General features: G+C 36.4%; 1 protein-coding gene across 3 annotated transcripts in view; it reads left to right on the forward strand.

Moving 5' to 3' along the window:
- Positions 1 to 14,747, forward strand: part of FHIT (fragile histidine triad diadenosine triphosphatase) — a 1,353,587-nt gene that overhangs the window by 174,660 nt on the left and 1,164,180 nt on the right. For all 3 annotated transcript variants that reach the window (XM_014868751.3, XM_070492769.1, XM_070492770.1), the window contains one exon: positions 3,869 to 3,913. The gene's annotated coding sequence lies outside the window, so the exon portion shown is untranslated. The remainder of the gene's footprint in view (positions 1 to 3,868; positions 3,914 to 14,747) is intronic.

Below are 14,747 nucleotides of genomic sequence, written 5' to 3' on the forward strand. Positions count from 1 at the left end.
TGGGCCAGATTGGTTCTTCATTTCCTGGCCAAGAGCGATTATTAAAAATTACCTGTTAGACCCAAATAACACCCCCAGGCCCAAAAGACTACAAAAGGGAGCCATTTATTCCCTTATCTGTGATAAGAATATGATTCTCCTTGTCTCTTTTCCCCCTAATTTGGTTGAATTCAGTTGTGGTTAATTTAGAATTTTTTTCCTTCTATTCTGGTTGCTTCTATGTCAGTTTGTAGCTGCCTAATGTGCCCACTTGACTTGCAGTCTGTTTTTCCAGGTCACTGAAGATGTGTGCTAGTTACCCTTCACAAAGAATTTTCAGTGGTGCTGGACTACTCAGTTCTGCATCCTTCTATTATCTGGGATAGTTGGCTAAATCAAGCTCCCACAGTAAAAAAAAAATCTCATCAATCTTTTCCATTGTTATAATCACATTGTTCATCTACAGAATAAACATCACCCAGTTATTCCTTAGGGAGGAGTTTAAATCTTGTTCATATGCCTTGCATTGCCACAAATCTGTGGTTGTTCTTAATTATCATGTAGTCTTTTCCAGGTGGATTTTTGTCAGAGTGGTAAATCTTGGTGCAGATCAACTTTTAGGTGTTGTTAGTATTTAACAACAATTAAGATACTGATGAATATATGTAATATTGCCTGATTTGTCATTTCCTTATAGGCTCTTCACAAATATATCAAAGGCACAATTTACAGTATCTGTCAGGAGAAAAAGGATAAGATCATCTTAAAAATTTAACTTTGTTTTGTTTTTCTCAGAAGAGGATGAGGAGTGGGTGTGTATTTGAACTCTTCTGACAAAGCCCCAGGCTGGTCTTCCAGCCTTTTCTGCTGTGGCTGTGCCTGGCCTGGGCCTGCACAAATGTTCTGGTACCTCGGTACTACTAACTGGCCCTCAGCATGTCCTGGTTTTTGCTCATTCTCTTTCCTCTAGTTGGAATGCCCTCTACCAAATTCCTGCACTCTCCCTACAACACCACCACCTAAAGACAACCTTTTAAACACTCAAGGCTGATAACAACAATCACAGTAGTAGGTAACATTTGTTGTCCACTTTTGTGTACCAGGCACTGTGTCAAGCACTTTACATATGTTGTCCCATTTGATCCTCACTCACTACAATGCTCTGAGCCAGGAGGTACTGTCATCCTTTTGCAGATAAGGAAACAGAGGCTTAGAGAGGCCAGGAAACTTGCCAAGTTCACATAGTTAGTAAGTAAGGGAGCCTGGGTTTCAGCCCACGCTGTCTGAATATAGAATCTTTTCTCCTAATTATTAGGACATACTGCCCAGATTTCTCCTTCTCCCTGGGACTTCCCTCCTTTCTCTTGTTTGATATGAGGCAAATGACATTAGTGCATTATCCTGGTCTACGTCTGAACTCCTGGCTCTCTCCCAGTCTCCTCATAGCTCCTTATACCTACCAGTGCCCCTCCCCTTTTGTTATAGGGTGATGTGGTTGTCCTCCCTGCTCCACTGCCTTGGAGGCAGGGAGGGGCATATTTTACTTATTTTTGTATCCCCAGTGTTTTCATGAATTGTGGAAAGCTATCTTGATGTGCCCTAATTTGTGTTTCTATCCAGTAAATTTTCCATAATAATGGTGGAACTTCTTATATGCTCACTTCATCATCATGCAGGAGGGGAATCCTCAGTGTACTGTATTTAAATATAGTAATACAATTGGGTAGACTCAGCTGATTTTAAAACATTTTACAACCCAACTTTACTCCTCTGAAGATGAGCCCAGGGCTCTGCCAAGAGCTTTAGGTGGCTCGTAGTTTAAAACAATGGTTGGTTGCATGTGTGCTGGTAAGTGTTTAACCACTGGTTCTCCAGGAAAAAAAATGTGTGTGTTTATTGTAATTTTTATTGTTAATAAAGGATGTGTAGCCTATAATTGATAAATAATAATAAAATAATCACTACTCTTTATTGTAAACTCCAGATGACCAATAGATTCCCATACAGCACTTTTGCTGATTTTGTCAAACTCTTAATATCCACAGCCAGGCTATGTGTGCAACTGATGAACAAGTGCAATTCTGTCATAAATATTGTCTAATAGTTTTAAATACTGGAGAATATATCATTACTTTTTTTGTTCCACTCAGAATATAACAGTTACAGACATGGCACACTTTAAGTTTAATCTACGTATTCTCCATCACGCTCAAAGCGACAAAACAATATCGAGCCTTGATTTGTAGCATTTGCCAATTTGGCTGATTTGAGAGTACCAATGTGACTTTACTGAAAGTGGAATTGGGAAGAGATGCACAGTAGCACTCCACTATACAGCATTTCCAGCATACAAATACAATAAATGCAAATAACCTTAAGAGTATGGATCATAGTAAAAGAATTAGGAAGAGGTGAACTTTGTATTTTTATTATCTTTTATGAATATTTTAATTGTAAGTTTTATATTATAATTTACATAATTATATAACCTTATTTAAAATAATGTCTGTGTTTAACAACTTTGTTGTTATTAGTGCCATTGAGTCAATTCTGTCTCTGAGTGATGCTGTGTACAGCAGAGAGGAACCCTGCCCAGTCTTTTTGAGCCATTCTCTCACCTTCTGATGCTATATCAGACAATGCTCCACTGCTATTCATAGGGTTTTCATGGCCAATTTTTTCAAAGTGGGTGGCCGGGTCCTTCTTCCTAGTCTGTCTTTGTCTGGAAGTTCCACTGAAACCTGTCCAGCGTGGGTGACCCTGCTGGTGTTAGAAATACTGATGGCATACCTTTCAGCATCACAGCAACACACAGCTGCTGCAGTATGACAACTGACAGACGGGTGGTGCGATTCAATGAGATTGCTGAATCTTAACAACTAGACCACCAGAGTTGGCTGCAAACTAGCTTGTAAAATTCCTGAAATTTAACAATGGGCTCTTGTAAGCCTAGAGGTGGCCCCAGCACACCACTGGGTCAGTCCGACTCAAAAGAGGTATTTGGTTATCAGACGTGGGTGTGGGGAGGACAAGTCTTGAATTCCAGTTCTACCTTTTACTTTCAGTTTATAGATCAAATTACCTACTGTTTGTTAAAGCATACTGTGAGTTATAAAGTATTTTATAAGTCTTAAAATTTCCCAGATCAGGGAAGGGTGAAAAAAAAGTGCAGCTAACGTTGTTGGGTCCTCTCTTTGAGCCAGGCCCTGTGCTAAGAGATTTACTTGCATTATCTTCCTGGATTTCTTCGGACATAAGTTCTACGATTACTTTCATTCTATAGAAGGGAAAACCAAGTCTTGGAGGGAATCAGGCACGCTGCTTAGTGCTAGAGGTGAGACTCAGACCCCTTCCCTGGAAACACTCAAGGCTTCTGCTGAGGAAAGCAGAGATAACAGGAAGAGAAAAATGGCAGATGCAGAGTATGAAGCAGGCTCTTTTATCATACTTCTGTTTTCTCTTCTTCCTTATTCTTCTTGTTGATGTAGGTGTGGTGGTGGGAGAATATCCCTTTCTTCCTCCTGAATTTAAAATCATTCCATGGTTGTCGCAGAATAACAGAAAGTGCATAAAAGTATAAAAGTAAAAATAAAAATGACTTCTGATTTTATCACCCAGAGGTAACCAAGATTTTAACTTTTAGGAGTATGTATCAATAAAATTTTATGTGCATAACATATAAAATTTAAATAACATATAATATGGTAAATATCAATGTATTCTTTCATTTATTTAACAATTATTTTTTCCATTGTTATTTCCTGAGTTTGGAAAGGGTAATCCTTTTGAGAGCTGCCACCCTTGGCTATTTGGAAAATAAAACCTAGGGGCTGGAACTATGGAAATAGAAGCTACCTATAATCATCACATCTTATTCTTTTTATTGCAGCCTTTTCCCACTGAAGATAGTTACCAGATATATTAACAAGCACACGTGAGTAATTTGAGCTTAACTTACATTTTCTACTTTTCTATATCCCTTGGTGGATGGCAAGTAGGAGAGCTAACGTATGGATGATAAATTCAGTATCTACTTCCTGGATTATTTCATATTTGATTTAACATTGAGGATACTTGCTGTATTTCTATGCCTGATCTATAAATCTAAATTCTTCAGAAGTCTGTTTGTTAGAGCCTTGTTGATAAGGAAGATGCAGTTTTCACATCAAAAGTGCTTATCTGTCAAAAGAGGAAAGCAAACCAAAATTCATACCTGGATTCATGCTAGATCTTCACACATCCAGCACTGTGGAGATGCCCGTGAAGAACAAAATCATATGGAGTGACATTTGGTCACTGACCTGACTAAGGGTTCTTCTGGGGCCTTTAATCTACTGCGGCAACAATCATATTTGACCACAGTCAGTGAAATGTTTCCCCTTTTACCTTCGGTTATGCAACCAGTGAAATCATTTAATAAGCTCTGTCCTACAGCTCATGATATATAAGTCCTGTGTGGTTTCGCCTAATAAATCCTTATCCCTGTCTTGATCTTCAGATGTCCAGCAGGTCATAGTACACTCTAAAGGAAATGTTTTCAGGTTTTGTGCGTAAGATTATGTTGCTTATTTTCTTATTTAAGATGGTTAAGCTATATAGAGATGGAAAAATAATGTCTAACTGAGAAGCAGAGAGAAGGTGAAGAAGGGCTATTTTGTATTGACAATTGCTAAATATAGGCAAGGTGATGTTTAAAACGTTATAATCCTTACAGCTTTTATAAACACTGTCTTGAAAACAATGGCATACAGTATGGTTAGGGCTCAAAGAAAAGCTGTCTCTTGTACATTAATCTAAGTTGCTCTGTAAAGACTGTTTCCCAAGAAATTGTAGTGGTTGTTAACAGAAGCGATGTCTAGTATATTTATTTTATGGCATATTATTAGTAGCAATGATCATATTTCATTTTAAAGATAAATTTTAAAAATCGTAAAATTTATTCTTTTGAAATATTTTGATAGCTTGATTTAAATTACAGTTTTGTTACAATATCTATTCAGTTGGCATTGTTAGAATATTCCAGCTTTATATATTTAGTGATAACTAGCTTCTTGATGGTCTGTTTTTCTTTCTTTATATAGTTTGTTCTACACATGTAACCATAAACCTATAATTATATATACTTTTTTTCCTTAAAAAGAAAAAGAAAAGCCAGATGGAAGCTCTTCCTTCCAGAAATAAAACTCAGCCTCACCAGAGAATTTAATGCTTCGTAGAAGTCTTAGCTGTGCCTCTTTGAAAACCTAAGTGTAACAGTTTTCTAGTGTTGAGTGGAATAAAGTTAGAATTTAGAGTTTGCATCTCTATTCTTTGATTAGGTTTTCTTTTAGAGAGAATAGGGTGGAATTTCTTATAAAAATGCTTAGTATTATATATTTTTATAAAAGTGAGTCCTTTGGAGTTTAGCCCTGTCACTCCTTTTTCCTCCTCAGAAACAGATTTACGACTTGCTCTGTGTAGGTCATGTGCAAAGACACTGTAGATGACAAAATATAACCCTCGTCTGCAGCACTATCTCCTCTATTGTGTTTGCATCATAAATTTCATTTAATAAGATATGTCTTGTTAGCCCAGTGTTTTCCTAATTTATGATTGGCTTTTCTAATACTGTCCAAGATGAAAATCATATGAATAAATGAAGATGTTATCTTAGACATTCCTTTTACTCTTATGCCTGGAGACGAGGTAGTCTGACTTGAACAGAACCAGAAATGACAGCTTTTCTCTGAGAGTTCTGAGCAGGAATGTGAAAGAGGTACATGGGAGCCAGCTCCTGGAGAATGTTTAAAGCCATGGAGAAAAGAGTCTCCTTTTGCATTATAACACCAAGGTATAAAGAGAGTTAAATGTGTTGCATAGCATCATACTACGCAGAGTATGAGTGTGAAAGAACCTACAAGGCACTAAATTTTTGAAATCTCATTAGATGTTGCTATAACAGCAATTTCTGTTCCCACATTCAGTAATCTATTAGACTTCTAGTCAATATATTGAAGAGACTCAAAATATACTTATTCATTGGTCTTATTTTTAAAATGTACTGTTGGCTTGCTCTTGCTTTCCTCCCTCCCACCTCTTGCATGCCCCTACCAGACATAGAATAGTACCTTATAAGATTTGAAGGAATAAAAAAGAAAATAACAGAACTGAACCATTTTATATTGGGGACTTGCCAAAATAGTTTTAAATCCAATTGATAAGGAAAAGTTCTTTATAACCAGTGTCAACTGTTTAACTAATCTCGAATATATAACGTTACAAAAAATATACAGACAATACATGCATATAGTTAATTATGAGGTAGATGTGGGTACATTGTAGCTGATATATCAGGTATTTTATAGATTAAAAAAATAAGTACACAGAGCCCTTTTAAGGAAGATTTTTCCTAAGGAAGACCAGTACAGCCTAATTTTTCTACTATGTAAAAGCAGAGAAACCAAACTTCAAATCAGAAATTGTCATTTAATTTAATTGTTCATGCTTTATTTATCCCATTACTGTGAGGATGACTGCTGGTCTGTCTAATTTAGAATCTCAGTGCTACTCTGTCTAGTTTATTATCTTTAAGGTTTATCAGCTGTGCAATCAAGCTGAACTATTTGTGTTTTACTGAAGATAGACACATTGAAAGAGAATGTGGGACCTCGGGGACAATGGAACTAGTTATAACAGAGGTTTAAACGAGAACACATATTAGACCCATGCCTGAGAGAAGGACCCCCTCCCCCCCCAAAAAGTATGAAGAGACACTCTGTGATTTATAATTCATTTTTAGTTTTTGCTAATTTGGTTTGGGAGCAAAGGGAAGAATATTGGAAAGATTCCATTTTACCTTTTCTCAGTAGCCTTAAAAATTTGCTTTGAACTTTCATTGCTAGAATGACATATCATGTTGATGGACTATTTGTGGATATCTGACTGACCAACAATTTCATGGGCCTTGGGAGAGATTTGTTTCACAGTTAAATCCCCTCTGTGGCTAAACTTAGGAAAACCAGAATTAAATAACTATTTAGAGAAAATAAAAATGGGATATTTATTTCTCCTTCAAACTAATGTGAGTGGTAAATGTGCACGACATTTAAATTCCTTAACAGCAAGTTGCTTTGCCATTTGCTCACAAATAAAAGTTCTACGGTTCTCCTGCATATTTTCTAAATTGAAAAAATCCCCAAACTTTCTTTTTCCATGATTAGTCATGTATATCCTAGTGCCTTATTGATTAGGGCCTCTTCTGGAGTCAGGCAGATAAATACATATTTAAGTCCTGGCTCCATCACTTCCTAGCTGGATGAATTTGGAAAAATTACTTACTCTCTCTCAGCCTCAGTTTTACAGTCTGTAACATGAAATGATAAAAGTACTTCCCTAAATGATTGTTTTGAAGATTAAATTAGATAATGCATATATACTGCCTGGTTCATAGTAAATGTTCAGTAAAGAATTGCTGTTACTTTTATTACTGTTATCAATTTGTCTTAGAGCTCAAGTCCTATTGTTGAATTTCAGTAGAGCTGTTGTTATTGGTTCCTCTCATATCTTCTCTTTTCCTTTTTGGTAGACTGCCCAACTTTGAAATGTGCTTTGTTACCATCTTTCCCAATATTTTGTGACAATTCTTTTTTTTCTGCCACTTCTGCATGAGGCAGGTGTTCCTTTTCAATATCTGCTGATTATTCTGAGAGATATTATAGATTAAATCAATGTCTTTATTGAAGATAATGCCCCCCCATTATGAAATTCTTCACAATGTTATTTCAGCGAATCATTTGTTCATTCATTCATTCTTTTGTTCATTTCCTTGACATCTCTGGAGCATATTAGATACCAAAGTGACAAAATTGAATGACTCCTGGATCCTGTCTTCAGAGAGTCTAATGCACATCCTGCTATGTCCCTAATCATAGCTGATGAGCATGCAAGTTGTACAAGTGATACACCTAATTCATAGAAAAGAAAAAACAAAACTATCATGGGAAATAAGGCCTAATTTTTTCAAAACTTGTGTTATCAGCCTTCATGATTCTTGAATGTGTCCAGAAGTCCCCTTAAGAACTTCCATAACTGTTTTTATCGGCTCATATTCTAATTAAACTTGTTTTCCTTTCAACTAACATCCAAAATAATTAAAGCACACACCCATTATTATTTTGCAGTGTTGTCATTGCTTGTTTTGCAATAGTGTTGTTTTTGTGATATTTTACCCTTTCATGTGTACAGGTTGGCTTTTGTGGGAAAAGTCTGGGTGTCTATACCGATTTGTGATTTGTTTCTGTATTCCTATCAGTGTGCAGACTTTTAAACAGATCGTGTTTATAAATTGCCTGTGTGCCTCATATGAATTTGCCTTTAGTTTGCACACACACAGAGAATTCACACATAGAGGACTCCTCTAGGGAGCCAAGTTTACGCTCAATGGCTGCTCTGAAAAGACAGGTGCTCATTTCGTTAGTGATGGAGCCATGCAGCTGAGGGTTCTTGTGCACTCTGCTGCTGTAAATCAGATTTCTCACAGAAAGAATTGTTGAACAGACACAAAGTGGTTTCCTTAGACCTGGATAGCTGCAGGCTCTTATCCATAAATGGCCCATTATCAGTAAGTAACTTTTAGGAAATTAGGCAGCATAAATTTATTTTTGTTTAAGCAAATAGTTCCTAAATGATAAGTTCCCAAATCCCCTGCATCTTTTCAACAAGGCTTATACTGAAACGAACATTTCTTTGTCCTGCTGTGTTTCTTTGTTCCGCTTTCTTGTTTTACTGTTTTGGAAATTTGGTACTTATTTTTGTTGTTTCCTGTTTTCCACCCTGGGGATAAACTCTTTATTAGTTTTTAAAACTCATGTTCCATTAATCACCAGATTTCCATTAATCATTCATCACCTTCCCTTTTCCTCCACTTCTCATCCCTCTGTCTTTATTCTACCCACTTGCTTCTTACTTAAATTATGGTTAATGTGATTAGAGGCCTTGCCCAGGAAATCAGGTGTCTTATGAGCTTTCAGAGAATTTCTTTAAATGTATTTACAGCTTTTAAGAGAGCACATCCTCTTTGGAGCTGCTTCCTTCTGTTTGAAAGAGGCCTGTACACATGGCATAGATGTTCACAGAGGCCTATGAGAGCAGACAAGTGAAGGAGCAATCTCAGAAAAGTTATGTCTTTGAACAAGTTAGCAAATAGTCTTCAACCCTTACTAGATAGACGAAAGTTTTTAAAAAGGAAAAAAAGAAAGTCCTTTTGAAGATTTGTATTGTTTCTCCATGCTTTGACCAGTGCCAGTCCTTGGAAAGTGTTACCGAACCTGAAGTGAGTTCGCTCACCCGTCGCGCAGCAAGCCAATCTCTGACACGGGGTGTGGTGGAAGAAAGTAGGAACTTTATTTTTGCACAGCGCTGAGCAAGGAGAGAGGGCAGCTAATGCTCAAATCCCAAACTCCCTGAAAAGCTAAAAGGAAGGGTTTTTATTTGGGGTTTTAGGTAGAGGAGGAGGAGCATACGGCCTTGCTCGTCGGAGCTTTCCCACCAGCCTGTCTTTGGCCTTGAGACACTTACAGAGAGGAGGAAGCCTGTGACCTTGCTGCTCAGCAGCTTTCCCACCAGCCCATATCTCTTTGCGGGAGGAGATGGTCCAGGTGCTTGTCCTTGACGGTGTCTGTTTCCATGGAGGATAATGGATTCTGGAGCCAGGAAGCCAGAGAGTAAGCAGGGAATGAATGTTTTGGTTTTAACCCCGTATATGCTGGGTTTAATGTGGGGAAACTGATATCAGGGTCGGTATCAAAAGTTCTGGCTTCTTTATCTGCTTTTCATCCCAATTGACCCTCAAGGAAACAAGTAAACGTTTGCCAACAGTAACTATGCTCTAAACTCAAACCCAGAGACCTAAAGTAGAATACAAAGTTGTGGGGGGGAGGCTGGGGAGAGAGAGATTGAACCACATTCTTTTATGTCCTTCACCTGCTTTCTTTTCTAACACTGAAGAGTAGAACCATTGCACTGTATCCAACTGAAAGCACAAAATTGTTAATCTGAACCAAGTTCCAGAGTGCTGGTTTGTTTTAAAGCAAAGAAACAGAAAGCCATAGTGACATTCCTGACGGCATGCCTCCAAGTTCTTAATGTAATTACTTCTTGGTTCCTGAGATGTGATTAATTAGATGAAAAGAGATCAAGTGTAATCTAAAAGGATATAGAAGATTTCCTAAATAGGAGTGACTCTGGGCTTCAGAGCCATGACAAGAAGTCACTAGATTCAGGGACACAAACATCTCCACGAGCCCCTCGTTATGGCTGGAAAACCTCTTGAAAGTTAACTCATCATTCTCTAGTTACATAGAGAAAGTTACGTAGAGAAAGATGAGTTGGAGGGATAAAAAGGAACTTTTTCCCTCGAGTCTGCAGGATGTTTTCTTATTTCCAGCATAGTCTTTCTCCACCTGGGGTTGTCTGCTTTAACTGACATCAAGGCCGTCTTATTGAAAATTTTTCAGATTCTTGATCAAGCACTTTAGTCTGACATCCTTTGTCTATTGTTACTGCTAAATTAAATTTCACCCTGACAGCTGACCACCAAGTCAGGCCCTATTTTGTCTGCGAGCTCCTTTGATTTAGAAAAAGTACCTTATCTGGCAACCTCATCTTTTGTACCTCCTTTTCACAAATATCCTTTAACAGGCTTTAAGATGAGAGAAAAGAGGGTCTTTTAAAATTCCCCATAATTTCCTTTTAAGCTGGGAGAATTGTGAAGCCACAAAAGCATAGAACTACAGATTAATGTAGCTCTTGAGCCTCATATGTATATCCCTACCTACATCTTTTATTTCACACCCCCCAAGACACACACCTCATCCTCTTCTAGGAATCAAGGAGTAAGTAGTGATGCTTGCCAGAAACAAAGGACATGAGAGAAGGGAAATAAATGAATATCAGTAAGTTTTCTAGTCATAGCTAAAGAATCATGGAATCTCATAGCTGGAAGCAACCTTGAAAATTGTACTTGTGTTTCCAACCTTTTGTCCGCTTTGAGGGAGAGAACAGAAATGCCCACAGCAGAGGTTCTCAGTGAAGGTAGGGGTGCGGCGGTAGCGAGGCAGCTTGAGTCAGAATGTGGAAGGTCATGCTGAGTGTGGGTATTCTATGAAGAAATTCATCCCTTGGGACATGGCCTTCTCGTCTGCCCTCCTTGCCCCCTTTCCTGCCCCTCCTCAAATCATTGGTTTAGAGCAACCTTCTCATTTTACCGATAAGAAAATGAAGTTCCATAGAGAGGTCAAGGGGCTTATAAAGATCGTTAGACCTTAAGAAAAACTTTTTTCCCCTTTTTTCATGAGGCATTTCTTATCTCAGAGAGAAAACCGTGAAAGAAATCAGGCTGGTGTTGGAACAAGAACTATATTAAACAATAGATGTTCTCAAATGAAAAATTATTTGTGTTTTAATCTTATTTATTGTGAATTAGTGATAAAATTTAGCTGTGCCATATTTGACAAGGACTTGCTGCTTGAAGTTGCCCATCTTCTCCTCTGATATCATACTATTTTATCGCCTCCTCTTCTTTCTTTCTCTTTTCTTTTCTGTTTTCTTTTTTTGCCATGCTGAACTCAATAACATATTTGTGGAGACAATTTTTTAAAAAAGGGATTATTCCTGAAAATCTGCTACAGAATCAAGCAACACATTTGTATTTTAGACCTAAAGAGTGCAAATAGAAAGCATTGATGAATTTTTACAATCATAGAGCCATATTTTAGAAGCACCAGAGGAGATTGTTATTTGAAAGAACCTTGTAATGAGTCTTACGGTAAAGCAAATAATTAGTATCACATTTGCATGGACGGTTCATCATTCAGTGATTTGGAGGCCTCAGCTGTTCAGAAACCTGATTTTTAAGGGGACGGTGGGTCAAAGGGCAAATCTGAAAGTGGGGCAGGAAAACACACCTCTGATTCCAGAAATAATAAGGCAAGAGAAACAAAGCAAAAAGTTCCAGTTTCTTTGCTCTCTAAACTTGAGACTTTTGGAAAAACTATAGGCTTCAAATTTTTCATCCTTACAGAAATGGAAAGAACATAATTTCTGGCACATTGTAAATATTGAGATTTTAAAATTAAATGGTTAAATCATTTTTTAAGTATATTCATATAGAATCCTAATACTATAATGATTAGATTCTCACCATAGTCTATTTAAAAATATAAAAACAAGTTCTTTATTGGTTGAAAATTGTACACCATTTCCTTTTCTCTTTTAATTCATATTTTCATTTACTTACCTCACAGAATTTTATCAATGTAAAATGCTTAAAAGGTTTATTGATCATCTTATAGTCTCAGAACCATAAAATAAGAAGTTTCCTGAATCCATAATCCTCTAAGTTATGAAATTTGATCTGGGTTGAATTTTTATTAGTATTATCATTAGCACAGATTGATCAAAATCACAAATATATAACAACATTGATAAATAATTATTAAACATAAAAATTAAGTTTTTTAGAACTTTATTAATAAGATGGACAAGTTGTTTTTTTAAAAGTAGTTTTTGTATCAAGTAAAGTATTTATTTCGGGAACAAGATAGGATTTAGCACAATTACAATTTTTCATTTTTCTAGATATAAACAATGAGAAGTTTTTCCTCAAATGAATAAGTAGATGGATTGGAGAGATTTTTATGTTATTGAATTTTTAAAACTCCTTACCAGTTGTATGCCAAAAATCACAGTGATTTCTCATCATTATTTTTCCTGATTCATCCTCTGACAACTCAATTAGTTCTCCTTTAATTTTGTTGAAAGGAAAACCTGACTTGCAAAAGGATTTGTTAATCAGTCACTTGAGACCTTCTCTTTCTCTGTTTCTGGGAAGTACACCAAAGGCTTACCAATGCTTCTCGAATACCCACTAATTATGCTTGTTGCTCTTTCTCTTAGAGGCACCATGTTGAACTTGATATACTGAGAGTTGGGAAAATAGAAATATTCCAAAGTTCAATCCATCTCTGCAGATATAGTTTTTTGGGGGGCAGAATGCTTTATCTTATTACATGCATTAAATAAATTTCATCAAAACTTCGGAGCTGCAGATTTAGCTCAAGTTTATGGAAAATATCTACCATACAACCTATTTTGAAAAACTTATTTGCTGAATCAATCAGCTAGGTCAGGTTTAGTTTCTTTCAGGTTGAATTTTTGCATTCAAATAAACTTTCTCATGGGCCTCCAAACGACTTGTCTTTTCACTTTTGAATTCTCAGTCTAAAATGGATTGCCAGGTATGGTGAGTAGACTTGTAATGTCTGCCCCTGGGAGAAATAAGACACCTCCATTCTTGATATTTCTTGTTGATTCCTTTTTTGCTTTGTTCTCATGGGACTTTTTCTCAGGAGCAATGTATTCTTTCACGATGGCTTGCAAATGAAAAGGCAAGATCCTTAAAGCGAAATTGTCATCCCCACGACTCCTCGACTACATGTGCATTCTCAGACACATCAATTTTGGGAAAAAAGTTGAGCATCTAGAAATTGATTCTTTTAAAAATATCTGATTCTGTGAACTCCAGTTGGAAGACCACTATTATAAAGTTTGTAAACATCAGAAGAATGAAGATACATAATAGCGTAGGGTCATTTGGTGTATTGATGATTAGTTTTAACCCCCTTAATATGTCCTGAGGGTTTCAATAATTGACGTTCATATTCGTGATCTGGATTCGTCAAGAACAGTTTAAATATGAGAGCAAATTTCTGCCTAAAAAGACATTTCAGATCAATTTCCATGCAACATGAATAAGATAAAAATAAAAGGTAAACTCTTTGATACTCTAAGTGGTAAATCCTTGGAATTCTTGTCTTTTGCACCTAGTTTTCATGATGAAATATTTTATAAATTGTCACAAATAGAAACCTCTTCAAGATCAGTTTTCTACGATTTTGTAACCATATTTGTAAATGATTTGGAAAATTCTTTAAGCTAATACAAGAAACTTCCTATAATCTAAATCTAAGAACTATTAAATAAGCCAGTGCATGTCATTGCTCATTGCCTATTACTTCAAGATTTCTACCTTGTAGAGAGAAAGGAAGCATTAGAAGATCACCTAAAGAAAACAGAAATTCTTCATATTAGAGAATGTGAATTAAAATTATTTTCTCTTCCCAGTAATGTATCATTATGCCATTAATCCTACATATACTGAGAGTTCAATGGAATTATATAGATTCTATTTTTATACTTTTACTTTCTGTAAAATGTAGAACTGTCAACTCCCTATATTATCTACTTCTCTCTATATAATTTTGCTAAAATGAGAAATATTCAAATAAATCATAGAACCAATTAATTTATTTTGTATACAATTAAACTGGTGATAAAGAAATATCAGAAGGAACTTAGATATGTGTCTTACAATATTAGCAGTATTGGACTGACAGTATCAAAGGTAAGCTTGTAGTCTTAGGGTAAGTTATTGTGCAGGCGTTTACAGTGTCTTCCTTGGCCATTAGTCAGAACAAAATATCAAGAACGACCTTCCCTGGTTGTGTGGTCCAGATTGAGCAAGAAGCAGGTAAACCCAGATGTTGAGTGGCTGTGCATGATACTTAACCTCACTAAACTTTAGTTTCTTCATCTGTGAAATGGGATGATAATAATATTTATTGCATAGGATTGTTGAATCAAACAAATGATTGAATGCACATACAGGACTATATAAGAGCTTAATAATATTAGCTATTATGATTATTATGGGGCCTAATAATAGCCTGAGT

This window comes from Equus asinus, chromosome 21, assembly GCF_041296235.1.
Source record: "Equus asinus isolate D_3611 breed Donkey chromosome 21, EquAss-T2T_v2, whole genome shotgun sequence".
In the NCBI taxonomy this organism is placed as follows: domain Eukaryota; kingdom Metazoa; phylum Chordata; class Mammalia; order Perissodactyla; family Equidae; genus Equus; species Equus asinus.